The sequence below is a fragment of the Lissotriton helveticus genome, chromosome 3_1 (genome assembly GCF_964261635.1).
Source record: "Lissotriton helveticus chromosome 3_1, aLisHel1.1, whole genome shotgun sequence".
Lineage (NCBI taxonomy): Eukaryota > Metazoa > Chordata > Amphibia > Caudata > Salamandridae > Lissotriton > Lissotriton helveticus.
Genome location: NC_136061.1, coordinates 185,189,651 through 185,211,110, shown reverse-complemented (window position 1 = coordinate 185,211,110; position 21,460 = coordinate 185,189,651).

Genomic DNA, 21,460 nt, shown 5'->3' with positions numbered 1-21,460 from the left:
GGAGGTAGCTCCTTTCGCTTTCTTGCGAGTAAGCACTGGAACAGTCTCCCTCTTGACTTGCGCATGGAGCCCTCAGAAACAAGATTCAGACTAAAATTAAAAACCTACCCTTTCCCAAGTTACTAATTGTTTCTTTGTAGCCTAGGACCCTGACCGGCCCCGGACCTCGGCCTCTTCAGGGAGCAGTAGCATTTCTAAGCGCGGGGACACACTGTCTTTAGTGTAACCAGGCGCTTTAAAAGTGGTTTTATTATTTATTTTTTTACGGAACACCCTCTCCATCCGCCTGCGCCAGACCCAGGACTTGCTGACCTTCAGAAGACTTCTCAAGACCTGGCTTTTTGAGCAAAAGCACCTTGAGACCCTCGCGGGTTAGTAGTGCTCTCTACAAATGATTGATTGATTAGAAGGGGACTGGACCTGCTGTCTGTAACCTGAGAGGAGCATCAAAGGACTGGACCTGCTCCCTCTTGTACACAGGACAAACAAGTGGACTCCAAGGGTCAGTTGGCTGACCTCTGGTGTGGCTAAAGGGAGGCAATAGGCTGCCAGAGGCCTTTTCCTGGAAATAAAAGCAATCCAGATCAACAATAGTGTATCTGTGAAAATTAACTGTGACAGTGAGTACACTGTGTGCATGTTCAAAACAAAATCAACATATTAAAAGACAAGCATTTGCAATGCAATAGGTCTCGCATTTGCGAGAGTTTGAGCTATTGGCATTGTAAGTGAAAACGCCTTTTATTTATGTGTTTTGAAAACTTGCAAACGGTGTGTAAATACGCACTTTGTACTTATAGAAGCAAGTCTGGCAGTAAAAGAGGCACAGTTACTGCCAGCATTGCTTCTCATAAGCAAGGACTATAAAAACCGCGTGCACGTTTTCAAAACACATTAATATAAAAAGCATTGTCATTACAATGCCAATAGCTCAAACTCTCGCAAATGCGAGACCTATTGCACTGCAATGCTTGTTACATCCTGGCTTTAATTTAATGTCATGGTCAGTAAAAACAAATTGGGTAAATCAGTACGGTATTTTCCTCTTTGAAATATAAGTTTAAAATAACAAATGGAAATTTAAAATAACAAATGGAAATTTGGGAGCTGGCCAAATTATTATTAAATTAAGTATTTGGGTGCGGTCTCAAGTATTATTAAATAATTGTTAAACCAGAGAGATAATTGCCATGTAAAAGATGTATAGCCTGGGTTTTACACACGTTTATTCAACTATCAGTTCTTGGCTCTCCTAAAACAGCAACATTTGAATAAATTACCAGTATGTTTTTTCCGAGAATGGCAAATTAAACCCCCAGCATGGTTTCATTCACACATTCAGGGATGTGGTACTGCAGGTGTCCACATACATCTATCTCTAAATGTAAACATGCTTCTTACACTGCATTGTGAATGGACCCCACCATGCTGAAGCTCCTCCAGTCCAACCATCGAGAGTCACCTCTTTTACAGCTCATCCAGGTCTGGATGAGTGAAAGTTGGACACCCTATCTCGCTGTTCGAGGTGCCCCACCTAGCAGCTCCAAATTTTCTTGTCCTACGAGTTGCAAAATGTGGGGCATTTGGTGCCATGTATCAGGAATAAAGACTGAATAGTGGGACGACTCTGCAGAGAACGAGATGGCTGGCCACCCTTGCTGCAAGGCAGGTTGATAATGTGCGCGGTACAGAGATTTGTGTGTAGTCTCTAATCTCAAATTGGAATAACCATAATATATCTTGAGTGGGTTAGTATCTCTGTTGAAGACACTGTAGGTCACATTTGCAATTGTGGAAATTGTTTGGTGGGGTAAAATATAAGAAGTTATGTAATGTGCAGGTCACAATTGCCAGTTCAAGTGATGTGCCCAGCTGCATACAGCACAAATTCGTACAATTAAGTATTTCTAGGTTTAGCATTTGTTTTTTTGTTCTTCTATGGTTAATATGAGTTCCATTGAGTTTGGTAGTATTGGTACATACGGGCGCAGGAACAGGTCTTGTTTAGCATATGGCTTTGGTTGCCTATTGCAACCACTAACGTGCTGAATATAGGGTCATAGCATTTTGCGGATGTTTACTCTGTGGTGTTGGCTCTACATTATGGCTTTGGTAATATGAAAAAGTATTTAATTACTGCAAAAATAACCAGCTTAGATCGGTCAGCAGTAGACGTTGCTCCTTATGTCTGGGCGTGGTTTCACACTCGAGACTCACGCTCTCCCAAGGTGCACTCACCCAGCTCTTCCCACTGAAAGTGGCTCTCCTTAGGTAACTCCCCTCCGAGATCTTAACAAAGTACAAGGCAGGCAAGTTGGCATTGCTCAACATTTATTTTTTAACTTAGGCAATCTGTACTGGAGCACGAGATGATTTAATGGGGTTGGTCCCTAACGCACTTTTGGCATAAGAATAGTTGCCAGGTCCTCCTTAATCGAGATGGCTTTCTTTTTTGCCAGCACTGCCACAGAAACATCATATTGCACTCAATGGAAAGACAATACTGTAAACGCATCAAAGCAAAGTGATACCACACAGCCACAAACACGCCCGCTCGAAACCCACCTATACGTCACGCATAGCCTTTGCCAGTTAAGCTCTAAAATTTTGCAGCATTGGAGAAGAACATTTCTACATTTTTTAGTAGTCAAAGGTAAGCAAGATGAGGATCGAATCAGCCTAGAGTAGACAATTTGCGATGGGGCACCACTTGGTCTTCAGAAAGGCCTTATTTCACAGTTCATGCACACTGCGGGTGCATAACTGCTGTTAAACAAGGAGCAGCTGAGCCAACGGGGGGAGGGAAGGTGAAAGCATGCGATGCGCACGCTGTGCCGCCGGTTTCTCTGCTGAAGGGAGACAGGAGTTGGCACGCACGGACAGGAGATGTGCAAGCGTACAGAGTGCACATCTCCTGTCTGCGTGTGCCACCTCCGGTCTCCCTTCGGCAGAGAAAGCGGCGACTATAGGTCTCGCCAAGGCGAGCAGCGCATGCGCTGCTTTTCGCCAGGCCGAGACCTAAAAAAATAGGTAGGCCCTCACAAACCTAGCCAGGTATTATGGTCCATCCTTGGGCTTCCTCCTTCACCAAAAAGGATTATAATGGTGAATTTATGCTGTGTGTGTCTTCTTACGAAGGTGCAATCCGTGAAAGTATAGGATAGTACTAATATACTACAAAGGTGATCGGTAAACTGTCTCAAGGAGGATAACTGAGAGAGCTACTACTCCAGCATGTTTGTGGTCCTTTCTTCCTGGAAATACCCAGCTGACCAGTAGCAACTGGACCTGGATTGTACCCCGCTATTGGTCTCCGTTTGACACCCAGTGAATCTATACAGTGTTGGGGGGCATTAGATGTGTACTCTTGTAGTAGGCTGGGACTTAAAAGACTAAGAGGCATATTTACAAGGAGTTAACGCCCCAGAACGTCACTTTTTCCAATGTTCTAGTGGCGTTAACTTCTTCACCTTATTTACAAGACAGCGTTATCCCACTTAATGTGGCTTAACGCCACCTTGTAAATAATGCCCCTATTCACGCAGCACTTAGCGTGAAAGGAGGGGTACAATGGGTGTTGAGGTAGGCATTCCACCGCAACAATCATTGCTTTTTGACACTGCCCTATATTTACAAGGTATGGGGCAGCGCCAAAAATACAGCCAAGGAATACCTGGTCTTACGCATGCGATAGGAGGAGAAATATGTTCTCTCTCCTCGTTTGTTGCTCTTTCGACATGTTCTGCACTCTGCAGCACACATAGAGCAAATCCCCTGTGTAGGAAGGTGTCCCTCCCTGCACATAAACAATTGTCCCTGCAGCGCATACACCCTAATAAAATGGTGCTAGGGTGCGTGCACTGGCGCTAGGCAGCTTTTTTAGCATCAGCACTAGGGGTAATGCAAGGGTGTGCCGCATTCTTGTGAATATGTTGCATCCCTGCATTTTGAAACTGTCAGAGCGCAGCGTTATCAATTATGGTGCAATACGGCGCTCTGCCAGTTTCTTGTAAATATGCCCAAGTCAGAAGGTAAAGTCTTTGCCCAGAACGAAACTGGAAGGTGTACTCATTAGAAATAAAAAGCCTCACTGTTGTCGATGAGGAAAGGGGTGGCTCATGAAGATCCCTGCCATTGTCTGTGTCAGGAGGGTAGCTTTATCTAAGATGATGACCTTGCTGCTGTTTGTGTACTATTTGCTGGCCCTACCAAGAAGAACCCGGATGATCTTTAACGAGCTCTATGCTATATTATTAGATCTGGTGTGGGCCTCAGAGAGACATAGGGTGGCACTACTGTTATCCCTCCAACATCACGCGAAGATTTTACATACACAAAATCCTCATTGGCCTTCGACATGACCCACTCACAGTCCTTTCTGACACTTGGAAGTATTAAGTTCTCAGCAATAGGAAGGCCATCATTGCTCTGCTTAGTCAACCAAGGGCATATACATTGCACCTCAATTAGATCAGCTGATCTCGGAGGATGTTGGCAATTAAATTCAAAAATAATCTTTGCCCTTCCAATCTCACTTCACTTCCCGTCTATTTTTATCAGTTTGCCTACCTCTACATCTCCATGAACCTATAGTCAATAAACTATCTAAATTCTCTCTACCTCACCTCAAGTCTACTTAACCTCTTTCTCAGTACACATTTTGTCCACCTCACCGCTCTAACTTCCACTTTCTACACCTACCTCTCTACCTTAACACTACCTCTTAGCATCCAACTAATGTTTCCATCTCATCTCTTTCGTGCTTTCTTCCATCTACTTTACCTTTCTCACAAACTCATGTTTCTTTGTTAAGCTACTCTCTCTCTGCCCTCTCTCACATTCACCTCTAACTAAAATCTCTACCTCATTTCCCTATTTCACATCTCACTACCTCACCTTTCTACCCTCTCAATTTCCCTCACCATTTTTTGCTACTTTGCCTCTTCGTCCACCCTTTATACTTCCGTTCCTCTGCCTCACTACTTTACTCCTTCCTTGATACCTACATGGTCTAACTCTACCCCTTTTTGTGCTTCATCACTTTTTAGGGCTCGCCTGCTGATGCGCTTCAGCGCATAGCTGGCGAAGCTCTATAGGGGCTTATCCAGTGTTTATCCACTGGCGATTCCTTCAAGTGCATGTGCTTTTTAGGTCATTGCGCTTGCGCAAGCCCTAAAAAGCGCGTGCACAATGCCACCAGCCGCCTGCCTGCCTGCCTCGCATTACCACATCAAAGGCAGCCCTCCGAGCGCATTTCTCACCCCCTAATTATTCACGGCCGGCCGGCAGGCACATCAAAGGCTGCTGCTGCCGTGACTCGCATTTCTCCTCCCTCCTCCCCTATCACTGCCCAGGCCGGCCGTACTTTCTCTTTACAAGGGCGCCCATTCCTGAATCACTTGAAATCTCTCCACATTATTTGCATTTTGTTAATTAAAAAAATTAACTTCAACACAGCGTTGCACATTTTTCTCGACTTCGGAAGGATGAGTCCCAATCTCATTTGTACAAAGTGTTGTAATGGGATTATTGGAGAGTTAGAGAAACGTGCTCACAAGTTACATTTTTATGCAAATCATCTGAGTAAATAAACAATAGCATGGTGCCGTTTGCGTCCTTGACTTGATCTGGTTTTTATTTTTATTTTGCTATTATTCTCACAAAGGCTAAGAAGGTCTGCCTACTTTAGTATTAAGTGCTATACGTCGCATAAGCAACAGCTAACCATTCACTCACCCACGCAACGCCACTCACCCATGCAACGCCACTCACCCACGCAACGCCACTCACCCACGCAACGCCACTCACCCACGCAACGCCACTCACACACGCAACGCCACTCACACACGCAACGCCACTCACACACGCAACGCCACTCACACACGCAACGCCACTCACACACGCAACGCCACACACGCAACGCCACACACACACGCAACGCCACACACACATGCAACGCCACACACACATGCAACGCCACTCACACATGCAACGCCACTCACACATGCAACGCCACTCACACATGCAACGCCACTCAACCACGCAACGCCACTCAACCACGCAACGCCACTCAACCACGCAACGCCACTCACCCACGCAACGCCACTCAGCCACGCAACGCCACTCAGCCACGCAACGCCACTCAGCCACGCAACGGCACTCACACACGCAACGCCACTCACACACGCAACGCCACTCACACACGCAACGCCACACACACACGCAACGCCACACACACACGCAACGCCACACACACACGCAACGCCACTCACACATGCAACGCCACTCACACATGCAACGCCACTCACACACGCAACGCCACTCACACACGCAACGCCACTCACACACGCAACGCCACTCACACACGCAACGCCACTCACCCACGCAACGCCACTCACCCACGCAACGCCACTCACCCACGCAACGCCACTCACCCACGCAACGCCACTCACCCACGCAACGCCACTCACCCACGCAACGCCACTCACCCACGCAACTCACCCACGCAACGCCACACACACACGCAACGCCACACACACACGCAACGCCACTCACACATGCAACGCCACTCACACATGCAACGCCACTCACACATGCAACGCCACTCACACACGCAACGCCACTCACACACGCAACGCCACACACACACGCAACGCCACACACACATGCAACGCCACACACACATGCAACGCCACACACACATGCAACGCCACTCACACATGCAACGCCACTCACACATGCAACGCCACTCACCCACGCAACGCCACTCACCCACGCAACGCCACTCACCCACGCAACGCCACTCACCCACGCAACGCCACTCACCCACGCAACGCCACTCACCCACGCAACGCCACTCACCCACGCAACGCCACTCACCCACGCAACTCACCCACGCAACGCCACACACACACGCAACGCCACACACACACGCAACGCCACTCACAGATGCAACGCCACTCACACATGCAACGCCACTCACACATGCAACGCCACTCACACACGCAACGCCACTCACACACGCAACGCCACACACACACGCAACGCCACACACACATGCAACGCCACACACACATGCAACGCCACTCACACATGCAACGCCACTCACACATGCAACGCCACTCACACATGCAACGCCACTCACACATGCAACGCCACTCACACACGCAACGCCACTCAACCACGCAACGCCACTCACCCACGCAACGCCACTCAGCCACGCAACGCCACTCAGCCACGCAACGCCACTCAGCCACGCAACGCCACTCACACACGCAACGCCACTCACACACGCAACGCCACTCACACACGCAACGCCACACACACACGCAACGCCACACACACACGCAACGCCACTCACACACGCAACGCCACTCACACATGCAACGCCACTCACACATGCAACGCCACTCACACATGCAACGCCACTCACACACGCAACGCCACTCAACCACGCAACGCCACTCACCCACGCAACGCCACTCACCCACGCAACGCCACTCACCCACGCAACGCCACTCACCCACGCAACGCCACTCACCCACGCAACGCCACTCACCCACGCAACGCCACTCACCCACGCAACGCCACACACACACGCAACGCCACACACACACGCAACGCCACACACACACGCAACGCCACTCACACGCAACGCCACTCACACACGCAACGCCACTCACACACGCAACGCCACTCACACACGCAACGCCACTCACCCACGCAACGCCACTCACCCACGCAACGCCACTCACCCACGCAACGCCACTCACCCACGCAACGCCACTCACCCACGCAACGCCACTCACCCACGCAACGCCACACACACACGCAACGCCACACACACACGCAACGCCACACACACACGCAACGCCACACACACACGCAACGCCACTCACCCACGCAACGCCACTCACCCACGCAACGCCACTCACCCACGCAACGCCACTCACCCACGCAACGCCACTCACCCACGCAACGCCACTCACCCACGCAACGCCACTCACCCACGCAACGCCACTCACCCACGCAACGCCACTCACCCACGCAACGCCACTCATCCACGCAACGCCACTCATCTATATGCAAAACGAAAAATGTCAAACTCTTCTATTGCGAGACCTATTGCATTTTCAATGCTTGTTTCGCTTGTGTCTCTCCGCCTCTCTCTCTATTTCAGCTAAACCTCTACACCTCCCCTCTCTGTTACCTCACCTCTCTATCTCTAAAACTAAGAACTCTAAGTCACCATCTTGCTCTTAACACGTTTCACCATTACCTCTTTCTTGACCTAGCCTCTACATCATCACTCTTCTCTTCACAGTGCTACAATCAGTCTGCTCCATGACCTTTCTCGCAGTTCAACCACAACAATATCTGTCAGATATATTTCTGGTTCCTTATGCAAGACTCTGCAAAACTTGGAGCATTGTATACAGATGTCGTCACATAAGAATACATCAAATACAAAAATAAAGTGAACTTAGCTTGGCACAGATCAGCAATGTGTGTAGTGTGGTGCCTACGTTAGGAGAAGCACACACAAACTTTTCAGGAATATATGATGATACAACGAATTCCGTTGCAACGCATGCCTTTACCACGCATGCGTTACAACGGAATTCGTTTACCACGGATAAACTTTTCCTCGAATAATTGCGTGGTGACGTCATACGTCGTTAAGAGAAAACGGCATTTTTTTCCGATTTCTCTTAAACGACGCTGACGCCGACGTGACATATGGCGAGTTGTTTTATTTGGGGGGGAAACCCCCCCAAGCCCCCCTTTTTTCTTTTTACCTTTACCACATATGCCTTTACTACAAACATCGTAGTAAAGGTATGCGTGGTAAAGGCATTAGTGGTAACCACGCATGCGTTGTACTGCATGCGTGGTTAAAGATTTCGGGGAAACGGCTTCGTTGTAAAGGCCGTTTCCCACTTTTCAGGTGAGGGGTCGGATATCCATATTCTCAGGTGAAGGTGTTTGACTTATATTTTCTTGTTGAGTTTATAGGGACAGTGTGATAGCCTGTTCACCGTCATTGCTCTTACACTGAAGGACTGTGACCCAGAGGAGGAAGATGCAGGAGTGCCTAGGTATTACATCGACACTTCGGAAAAATGAACGTCAGCCAAGCACTGTACACGTAAAGCTAAACAGTGGAGTTTACCACTGGCGGTCCTCGTCATGCCAGACCGGAAAGAAGAAACAAGCAACAAGCTCAAGAAAGGGTTCATACAACGGACATGCAGTTTAGCCCATGAAACTGGCCAGGGCCTGAGCTCTACATGGCAAGGGGAACGCCAGCACTATAGTTTTCTTGTCTTCTGCACAAGCACCATCATGAAAGAAGAGAGGAATATAGACAGCTAATGTCCCCGGACGTAGACTCCAAGCAGGCTCTCTCTGGTTAGGCGGCCTAATAGCAGGCCCTGTTGTGTGAGAAGAGCTCAATGTTTGCACACTGGTCCTGAGGTGCAAATATCTCTCTTGAAAAGCAATGTCCTCCCATTCCCAGGTTGACTAATTAACGTTTGATTTGTTCCAAGAAAAAAGTAGAAGAATCGCATAATTACTGGGTGTTTTTAACCGTGCGCCCAAGTAGTTAGGTGTAACTTGTGATACACTGTCAGTGCTGACTTTACAGCCAAGGCATGTTGAGTTCATGGGCTTGTCGTTTAGTACTGCAAGTATGGACACAGAAAAAAACCTGAAATCACTAAGTGATGTTGGCTAAAAAAAACAACAGTGTCTAAGGTGTAACACTAACATCCCAGATGTGTTTTAAAATTGTACAAAGATGTCAAGTCCATTTCAGAAACGAATTCATTGCTTCACATGCAAAATCACAAGTGCACTTAGTTCACAAACTTTTTGACACAGCCCTCATTCATTCGTAATGCACTGAAACAAGCACTTACATTGCCAGTCAGTAGCTTTTGTGTTGTTTTTTTACAGTCATGGTTGACACAAAGCTTCACTAATTCGCAACATGTACAGGAAACAGCAGTGCAAGCTTCCCCCCCCCCCCCCCCCAAAGAATCGGTACTAGACAGATGGGCAACAGAACATGGAACAGGTACAGTGGTACAAGCTTCTCTCACACAACAGGTACATCTTGGGCAGCAGCATTAGAGGCTTCCCACAGTGACTAGTCAGCTCAAAATTGGAAGGTAACAAAACAAACTTCCTTCCCTAACTGAGAGCAGAAGTAGCGCAAGCTTCCATGACTTGCAGAACAACCACACATCAGTGGCATCTAAGCTGTACACACCAAACTCTGTAGCAAGGTCTTAATTGGGCGAGATAACACTAGTGTTTGGTGAAGGTCAATCTTGAGGTGCGACAAGAGAGCTCTCTAAATGACTCACGATACTTGGTGCAGGTCAAACACCGTGGCTTTTTCAGTACAGAAGGTTTATTTAGTGGGCCAGCAGTACATTTTACAGGTCAAAATATATACATAACATGAGAGCTCTGTGAATCTCTTTTGACCTCATAGAAGAAAAAAATGGAGGGACACTACGAGAGCTCTACAGATAGCTTAAAACAGGCATAGTAATGCACACAGGTATACTGTGAGGCATGTGTGCATGTTGTATTACGTGGTGGCCGGCACTTACTAAAAGTAAGACCAGAGCTGCTTCATAGGAAGACACTGGGACAGCAGACGATGGCAGGTCAGGATAGAGGCACGCTTGAAGACATGCTAGTATACCTCAGTCTTAGGGCCTCAGTGCATGTCAAACCAGATGAATAGCTAAGTACTGGCATACTCAGTCAGAGGATTCCCCAAATGAAGAGAAAACCTCTGATAAACAGGTATCTATCTATGTCTTCAAGACAACACCAAGCAATCAAGATGAATTGAGGGCGTGAGGTCAAAAAGCCAGGTCCTTCCTGAATTGAAGCAATGAAGGTGATTGCCTGAGATGTAGAGGGTTCCTGGTCTTCGAAGCGAGGTAGGAGAAGGATCTTCCTCCAGCCGAGTTCTTGCGGATCCGTGGGATAGTGCCCAGGGCCAGTTGGGCACAGCAAATATTTCTGGTAGGTGTGTAGGAGAGGCAGTGGTTGAGGTATGCTGTTCCGGTGTTGTGGAAGGGATTTGTAGGCGTGAGTGAGGAGCTTGAAGGGGATTCTTTTGTTGATGGAGAGCCAGTGAAGGTCTAATCGCACACCATAATTCTGTCAATCATACAGATACGAGAACCAGGGATGGCTGTATTTCTTATGCTGCTAAATAGCACTAATGCACTTACTAAGATTAGGAGAGACGTGCGTACAATATCAAAACACCAGCTATATAGTTCTGACAAAAGACCATGCAGTCCAAAAAATATCACTCAATCCTTATTGATAAAAGAATTCAAGACTGTTTCAACGTAGCCTATGCAGCCCCTTTCCAAAGGCCATGAAGCCCACACCTACATAATGTTTCATGCTTCATCGCATCAAGCCATGGAGGAGATATAAGGCTCCGTATTTACAGAACGGCCCTCCAATGTGATGCTCGACTGCACTATAAAAGATTAAACCCATTCTCGTGATTGCCTTAGGATGTGACAGACTCATGGGCACATCTATTTTGAAACGGTTTTACAATACAAAGAGTAAGAACGGGTACTTCTGAGTTTCTAATCATGTCGAAGTGGGGACGCTAATACATTTCATGTGCCCACCTACATACATTTTTCGCCCTACGACATTCAAGTTGATAAACCTTGGCTCTGCAGATAACACTAGATGTAACTGGGAGGGAGTCATGATACTGTAGTTGAACACCTTTATTTTCTTCATATGCCTACTACGCGCTACTGGAAACATCGGATCTTTACGAGTGGTGGTACCGGTAGACAGCACTAGGAAGAAGCATGCAACATTATGTGAGTGAGGCCTCAAGCAACTTTGGATATGAGCCAGTTTGGCTTTCTGTTCTAACTTCGCTTATTGACCAGGCTTGAGCTGTATGTTTTGGACTTTAGGTTTCACATTTGCGTTGCCGAATTCTTTTCACGAATGTACTGATTAAAACAACAATGTGGCGTGCCATAATGAGTCACTGTCCACCAGACAGATGCCTTGCTGATTAGGTATGCCCTGTGCAAGACTGTGGACTTAAATCAATGGAGCGTTGCATGACTATTTTATCGTAAAAGTGAGCAAATAAAAGTTCGGGTCATTCAGAAACTGCTAGAGCTCGGGTTGATTCTTTAGTCTTAAGAGTTCACACAAGGTGCTAGGTTTACTTCAGCAGCCGTTTCACACTGCAATTTACAGCAGGTCTGAGAAACGTGTCTATAACTGGGCAAGGGCTCCCTCTTGAGGTGAACTTTAAAACTTCAAGGCGGCCTCAGCGGAGAACATGTCCGAGTTCTCCGAAGAACAGCGTGACGCGAGGCTCCCTCAAAAGGTTAACATTATTACAGGACGCAGGGCTTCCATAAAATGGGAAATTCGTTATTGCAATGTGCACGTAGCACTAAGCAGGTCATCTTCGTTATAGGAACTAAATTAGCGTTGGGTGCAGGAAACTCAGCACACAACAACAATTTCAAGGCGCAAGAAAACACTCACCTGAGCCTTTTGGAATATGCTTCTGTATGGGATGACTGGAGTAGCTGTTGGGTGGGAAGAGTCATTTGTCCCGTTTCCGCTTATGTTACAAGCGATCTACATTTCCTGGCATTCTTAGCAGCGGGAGAGAAGGCTTATAGATCAGGTATAGCAGCAGGACATCAGAAAGCGGAAGGTAACGCGGTTGGGGAGCACCTGCTGGTTTAATAATGATTGAAGGGCGTCAGGTACATGCAACCACTTAAGCACAGGTATTCTACTTTATGGGATGTAGAAGTGATGCTAAAGCTACTGATATTATGGGAAGGCAACAACAGGTTATTCTTGAAACTACTGCCAGCAAAACTGGCAATGTTGTGTTTGGTTTCTTCTCAAAAAGTAGCAGATGTTAGAGTGCTAGATTTTTCTGACATGCATTTTTCCTCTTCTGGGGTTCATTTTACAATATCAAGATATACCAAAATGCCTCTACTTCCCATTAAGATCCCTGTCTGTACTCTACCACCTAATTTCTGTGTGGTCAGATGTCTCAGTGAGTACACCTATCAGACGGGTTGAGGACATCGGATTAACAACTTCTGACCGCTTTGCTCAAACCATTTAAGACTGTGTCTTCTACTATGCTTAGTCAGTGGGCAAAAAATATAATAGACACACATTGTTTCAGTCAGCAAAGGGTGCACTTCTAAGGCTTTTGGGCCAGGGCAAGGTTGGAGGGCATTCTGAGATCTGCAGATGGGGCATGGGTATGTACATTAAAAACATCCTTTTGCAAACAAGCAGTTTTGGCAATTGTGCAAAAGATATGAACCTAAATAACAGAGCCTCATGTCTTATTGGAGGAGAGTTCTGATTTTATAAAAATACAAAGGAGGTGAATAATAGCCCACCTCGGATTATGGTTAGCTGATAAAAGTATATCTGTTTGGTTACTTCTAGTGGCAATCTTGACTAGCCAAGCAACCGGTTCAAACATCTAATCATGGTCTTGCTGGACAAAGGGAAGATAATGACCAAAGGAGAATTGCTTTGGCTGCCTCTTGGTTTTTGTTGCAGTGTATGACTTTTTTCATTTCTTTCATAGAGTTCAACTTCATAACCTGGCGTTGACCGTAACATTTCACATATACATTGTAGGAAGGTGGATATCTGACTATATGGTGCCTGGAGTTTTGCTGGTTTTCGACTTAGTTAGATTGGGGCCCTGAATAGCATGGTCCCAGGCCATCTGCTTTCTCTATAAAATGGACTCCATGTACTTTAGGTACATACCAGATTGGTTACTGGGTCACCCTTGTGAGCCCTTGCATAGTGTACCATAGGTACCCAGGGCATATGTGCACCCTAGGCCTACCAGGGACTGCAGCATGTATTGTGCCACACCTGGTTTGCCTTCCAAACTGACACCACAGGTCTGTTCATACAGCCTGGGTAAGGTGGTGTAATCACTTCTTACTTAGATATAGTATACCTATATCTATATATACATATAGACACATATACACCTATAAGTCACTCCTATGGCAGGCCTTAACAATCCTGGAGGCAGAGTGCTTGGTTTTATGTGAGAGGTAGCCCTAGCATGAGCTGAGCCCCTCTGCAGCTTTCGGAACCATCTCCTTATAGCTGTTTTATGATATAGCCATACCATATACTCTTAAGTGCATTATAATCCTCGCGGTTAATGCTAACTTTGGTTTGGCTTGGCTTTATCAAAACATGTCCTGTAAGGTGTCAAACACTTTGGAATACTACCCCCCCGCCCGCCAGTCCTGGCGGCGGGGGTAGCATTCCACCCTTCTAGAGGGAAAAGACATGTAGTTACTGGTTTACCCGGTTAAAGTTAAACAGAGCCTCCGCATCACAAAATGGATGCTGCTGCCACAGACACGAGTCTGACCTTGCTGGACAAAACTCCGGCAGGGGAGGCCTGGACAATAGGTTTCCTGCCTAGGGAGGTGCCAGCACTTCCCCAGACAGGCTTTTCTGTATTGGGGCAGGGAGGGCTGCATTCAGTGAATGCTTTCCAGGCACAGCCTGGGGCACACAAGATGTTCCATGCATTTCCCAGTTCAAACCGGTTGCTGGGGCACTCTGCCCCAGCATGGCACGAAACTGGACAGGGAAAGGGGTGTAACCATCCCCTTTCCAGGTCCACCCATAGGAGGGACCTTAAGGGTAGTCCAGCCCCTAAACTTAGTATAAGTATAGGAGCCCAGTCACTAGGATTTTAGATTACCCTGGACGAAACTTTGAATCATAAATCCTGGACCTTCGACATTCCATTTTGACTGGAAGACATCTCCCTTGTGGTCAAGGAGTGACCACCCTGTTCAAACAGGCACCAACAGCCTGTCTGCATTTTTGAGGTCCCCGCCGGATCCCGAAGAATCTGCGACACAACACTGACTTCCAGACATCTCGTACCCCGACCTTCGCTCACAGCAAAGCTGAGACCCGTGGCGGACACGAGAGACGTGGGACGGAACTCATGGACATCCTACATTTTGCAAGCTGCACTCACTTCACGAGGTAACTCGAAGTCGTGCATTGGGGTGCTTGAAGCCCCAGACCCGAGCACCATTTGCACCGAAGCTCAGAGACCCCCACTCCACGAGTGACCCGTGGGCCCCGTCTTCGCGGTTCCTAGTCCGTTGGCTAGTGAGCCCCCGAAGACTTTCTTTTGAATTTAACTTGCTTTCCTGGTTGCGCCAGGATTGCTCCAACTTCCCTACAAAGGAGAAATTCCTCAGACCTTGCTGGTTTGCACCAAAGCCAATCTCGACATCCTGCAGGGGTTGCGTTTGCCAAGGCTTGTTGGGTCCAGTCCGAATACCGACACCGCAGTCAACTAGATCCTTCATAGGACAGCTCGAATCCAGCTCCTGGTTGTCGTGGACGCCTCCTGGTCCTCGTGGCTGAAGAGACAAACTTCACATCTTCACCTGAAATCACCCGGCATCTGGTGGCGTCTTTCTATCGCCGCCCTGGTCACCGACAAGTGACCCAGACTCTGATCCTTCTGCTTTCAGGTTCTACAGATCTTCGATCAACCCTTGGATCCACCCGGACACTTTTCCTCTGGTCGCCTGCAACACTTCTTTGCAGCTCTCCATCGAAAACGACGACGAAACCAGACACGAAAATACACCTACGCACCCTGGGTCAGGTAACACGAGTAGTCCGGTGCTCCCGTGGGTCTTGACTCTCGAACTGTCCTTGTTTAAAAGGGTTCCATCGTAGTCCTTCCGGAAGTGTCCTTAAATTGTATATTTTGTAAATTCTTCGTTTCCCATAGAAAGTCAATGGTAACCCGTGGCTGTGTTTAGACACTGCACGCATCTCCTGTGGGCCTCCTACTTCCTAATCTTTGGTGTTTAGAGTAGCCCCAGCGATTCCACAGGCTCCAGGCCTGCTTTCTAATTCTCTCGTGGTTCTTATACCACTATTTTAGTATATGGTTTGTGAGGCCCCTAGGGCATAACATATACTGTGCAACTTATCGTATAGTAATTGAGTAACTTGTATTGTACTTTTACCTCTGACCTCATAAAGAGTGCAGAGGGGTTGTGTTTAGAATACATACATATATTTTTGATATATACCTTGTGTGGTGTCCTTTCATTTGGTACTCAAGGGATTATAATTGGTAAAACAACTTGCTTAATACGCTCTCTGAAGTCTTAGCCTGATGACTGCTGGTCCATGCTACCACTAGGATAGCTTTCTATAAGGTTGACTTTACAACCACCATCAATAAGGTTCGATTAGACTGGTGCAAGGTGCCCACTAGAACTAGTGGACATCATATGCCAGGCTAACTTCTCACATACATTATTCTAACTCTATTCCTTTCTTTAGCCGTAACCCTTTACTTCTAAACCATTAGTTCTAACATGGCTGGAACTAAATACCGCTCACAGCTCTCAGCTCATTGACCACGCCCAAGCTTTCAGCAACAGCAGCACAGGACACAGCCGCCTCGGGGAATCTCAGTGTATCGCAATATCTATTTTATGTGGTTGCACCCCAATATCTGGGTGAATTTCTGCAAATGTAGGTCCTTGAAACTACCCCAGCACAGGATTAAAGCACTTAGCACTTTGGCGCTTAGGCACCCCGGAGTCCAAGGGCTGCACTCCGAGGTCAGGCGCCTGCCATTGGCTCGAAGGTCTAACAGACTGAATTGCCTAGTCACCGACCCCTGTTAATAGGGGACTGGTGGCAGGTGCATGGGGTCCGCTCGAGCATTCTGCTGGGGATCCTCTGGACTGCAGGTGACTGGGTGCTCCTGGATGGCAGATGTTTCGCATCAGGTGTGAGGTGCAAGGTGCTGGGGTGTATGGTCACTTCGTGGATGCTGGCTTTTTTTTTTAATCTCCACCTTTTGCTATCTTAAACTGTTAACTCTATGTTTCTGCTGTTAACTGCTATGTTCTTCGTGTCTCCGCATTGCTTGCCGATTTCTGACTTCACTCCATATTTTGTAGGGACTGATTGGCTAATTTATTAACTAAATTAGTAGTACACTTTCAACAACCAAATTCTTCCTTCCTACAGACCAGCATTTAACATGAGAACAAAATCCCACAAATCTACAAGCCTTCTCAAAGATGACAAAATGTAAGGAAAGTATGAATATGGTACCTGCTTAGCAAACCTCATAGCCTCTTGCGTCTATGCCTCGCCCAAATCCATGTGTTTATAGCCAGGCAGGATAACTCGATGACTCTTTTCCTCAATTCAACAGAGGCAGACTCAATAACAGCCACGTCACTTTGTGCAACACACTCTCAAGCTTCAACTACCGATCAATCAAGATTAATATCTGGATCAGGCATATACTTAGAAGCAGATACCTCAGCGTTAACGGGTTTTACCTAGCAAACTATAACAGACTGCTTTAACAACTCCCTCAAATGCGGCAGTTGTCGCTCCAGAGGCTTTAGCAGCTACAGCGACTGCAGACTATCCTATCTTCATCTAATAATGTATTTCATATGGCTGCGGTTCCCAAAGTGTGCGCCGCGGCACCCTGGTGCGCCGTGTTGAGCAGCCAGGGGCGCCACGCAGCATGTGGTTCATATGAATTGCAGCCGCAGCCCACATGCGGTGGGTGTTACAATTCCATCTTTAGAATCGTTTTGCTCAAGAGCGCACTGCCACCATAGGCATGCGTGCGTACGTACGTAGGCACGCGTCGTACTTAAGATGCATGGTCTCTGCATTACTGCCACAGCAAGTTTGGATCTTTTGAGGATCGTTGTTGCTGTCTCCCATGTTGTGCCGTGTCTCTCTTGGGACCCCCTTCACCAGGAAATTGATAAGTAAGCAAGTGCTTAACAGATTTTTTTGCTCTTTTGTTTCTCGGAACGCCTTTCTCTGTCCTCGCCACGTGTTCGCGCATCTGTTCTTCTTTTGCTTTCCTTACTTATTCTCAAATGATCTTTCCTTTTCTCATCTTCATGCGCTCTCTGGTCTCTCTCTTGTTCCTCTTCTGCTCGTTGAACTAATTTGACCCGTAGCTATTTAATTTAGTAACACCCCCCACCCTGTGACCTCAGCTGTTTGCTTCTTCCCTCGCCTTCTGATCTATTTCACTTCTCCCGCCCTGACCTGGAGAACTAGTGACTGGTAAACGCTTTTACTGACGGGACACCGAGATTACACCTTTATTGAGAACTAAATTCACGAATACCACAGCAATGTAACATTTTGGCTACTACGGTCAATTACTCATACTTGTCTCCCGTGTATTAATGACACAAGTGATACAAATATGTTTACGATAGGGGCAGCCGTTGCACACAGTCTGGGATAGAGAATAAAAGTGATCCCATTTACAAGTAAGGGCAGTTTAGAGCACGTAAAGACGCACCACAAGCTATGGGAGATGCGCGCATTTGTGTTAGTTGGACCTTGAACAGCCCCCTGACCTGGCTGCTTCGAAGAATATACAACCCTCTTTTGCTGCTAGCTGGGTTCACCATACAACATCATTTACACGTAATACTGGTAACTATGTCTGGCGAAATAATAAATACTGTCCCGAGAGGGTTAGAGTTTATCTGGAGGAATTACACTAATTTCCTCATTTTCGCAAGTATTTAGCATCTAAACAAAATATAAAAATGGAACCTGTAGAGACATGATTGCTATAAAATTTCTCATGATAAATATATATATATGTATAAATTGAAATATTAAAAGCGTGAATTGGGACTGCAGGCTTGCAAGTCAGGGGGAACAATCACCAGGTGTTCTTGCCAAGGTAGTGTAGTCACCTGTCTAGAGCTGGCAGTTTGAAGAGGGTGAAGCAGTCCATGTGGCTGGCAGTGTTAGCAGTTTAGTATAGCGCTCAGGCCTTGCACTGCTCACAGTGGACTCACTGCCAGCAGTGTTCATCACTGGGCACACTGTTGGCAGTATAAGCAGTAACAAATGAGAGACATCAGTGTTTGAATTGGGCAAGCTGCACACTGCTGGCAGAATAAGCAGTAATAGTTCAGTGTTTGCATTGGGCTTCTTATTTTGTTACAAATATGATTTTAATACCTTCATTGCGTCCCAATTACTTTAAGGAAGACAACAGGAAGTACTCCTGAGGTCGGGCTTACATCCCGCCCACCGGTAAAAAAAATGGTGGGGAGCCACGGCTAACTGCCGATTAGGTCAAGGGAGCCACGGGTCAAAAAAGTTTGGGAACCACTGACATATGCGATTAACTAATGCGATATCCAATTTGTCAAATGTCCGTCATGGAACTACAATAGCTGAAATTAACCCAATGTTACAAGTCCACAATAATCGAGACAATATTTTAGCTGATCTCAGTGGATTGGATTTCATATATGGAATAGATGAGAATTTGGAAACCAATGATCCAAAGGAGATTTCTTAAGAACTGACCAGTTCGCAGGATAACTTATCATTGCTCTTGAAACTTGAGTCGCAATGCTTTACCTCAAACGTGGACATTTGTTCCTCTGGAACTAGGGTCTCCCGGACAATTCGAACAGAAACCATCTAAATTCGACTTGGGCACCAATAGCTCCAAGTTATCTCAAATGTCTGATATTCTTTCCACCCAATCCCAACTTATCGTGGAGCAAGTACCCACCCTAAAAAATATTAGCCAGGTTGTGCAGTTTTTGGTCAACTTATCTAAACCTTTATCGAAAATTGAGAACTCATTCTCTAAACAGGAAGCTAATCATTCTTCTATAATAACAACATTATCAATTCCTTACAACTGCTACACTTAAAAATCACTTCGGAATTATACAAGATTAAAGTATGGAAAATACTACGCAAACCACTACTTCTGGCTGTACTAATATAGCCTCTCAAAATGTTAAAAGGGAAAACTTGCAGGCTAAGGCTAAAACAACCCTGACTGACAATTCTTGTACCAAAAGTTCAATCTCTGCAAATAATGGAAATGGTACCAATACTAGAATCCTCACCTGAATGCAATATAAGAACTGAGGATGAGAATAATGGATTTCAACAGCATATAAATAAAAGGCGGTGAAAGCAACTGAAAAAGTTCAATTAAAAGTTTAGCGCTACAAATACTTATAGTAACAAAACCAGCTTAATTCATTTATCCAATCTCTTGAATACCTCACCTAAGCATTACCCGATTTTTAAGTCAGTGAATAATACTGTACCAACTAATTCTGGGCAAGATGTGTAATCTAAAAACCCAACATTGGGTATCATCCCTTATGATCCACTGCTACATAATCAAACTCCTCGGGCCCAGGTTTCTATTAGCCCAGCTTACAGCTAAGTATTGGGAAAAGGGCTCCCACCAAAGGGTCAATCTACCGGCTGGTCCATGCGAACTCTGGTAATATTCCTCACAGTTCTCCGGCTGTGCCCTTTATAAAGAATTAAATGGTACATTCATAACAGATCGGCCAGCTAAATGCATATTTCAGTGCGCAAAAGCTTCAAGAAACATTGGATTATACCTTTCTTCACTACTCCAAATTTTATTGTTGCGTCTCATTTGAAATTGTGCCTCGTGATGAGAGTAATCGCAACTTGTAGGTGACAACACAGAGTGAGAATTATTAAGAACACAAACATAAGCAGAATATCATTAATGGTTTTCATAACAAATTGAAATGGAACACTGCTCTTTCCTCCAACCTAAAAAATCTGCAGCATCAAGAATTTTTAACAAATAGTCCATTTCTTTTATTAACTGAGGTATCTCTGTTGGATTGGACTACTGAATGGGAAACTCTGCAAAATCATACACTAAGACATATCTTAGTACGTTCAATGACACGTAACTTAAGAAACCAATCCCCTTTCTTACACAACAACGCACCCCGTTTAACCGCATGCGTGCGGTCGATATTCTGCTCCTGCGCTGGGCTTTACAAAAACCCATTATTCATGACGAGCTGGGCTCGTCATGAGCGTGCGAGGAGGCTACCTCATGACGAGCCCAGCTCGTCATGAGCGTCGAAGGGGTTAAAAACAATGCAAAACGGACGTAGTCCAAACAAAAGCATTCTTTAAAAATCCTGGTTACTCAGAGAGGAATATCTTGATAAAATCTGCCAACGCACAAATGAAATCCAAAATTAAGAGTATAACTCAAAATTTGCAGGAAGAGGCATGGACAAAACTAATAACTGCTATTAAAACAAACATCATCAAACTGTTCTGGTCACTGATCGGCTCAGGAGCTCACAGACCAGCAAATGACTACTTTATTTCTAGTGACTCTTGGTCATCTAGGCCTCGAAAAATCTACTCGCCCACTAGCTGTGACAAGTCAGATTTTTTATCAGGTCGAAATATTTTTAGCACTTAAAACCAAAGTACTCCTATGTCCCCAAAAAAACAACAACTCCTGGTCATT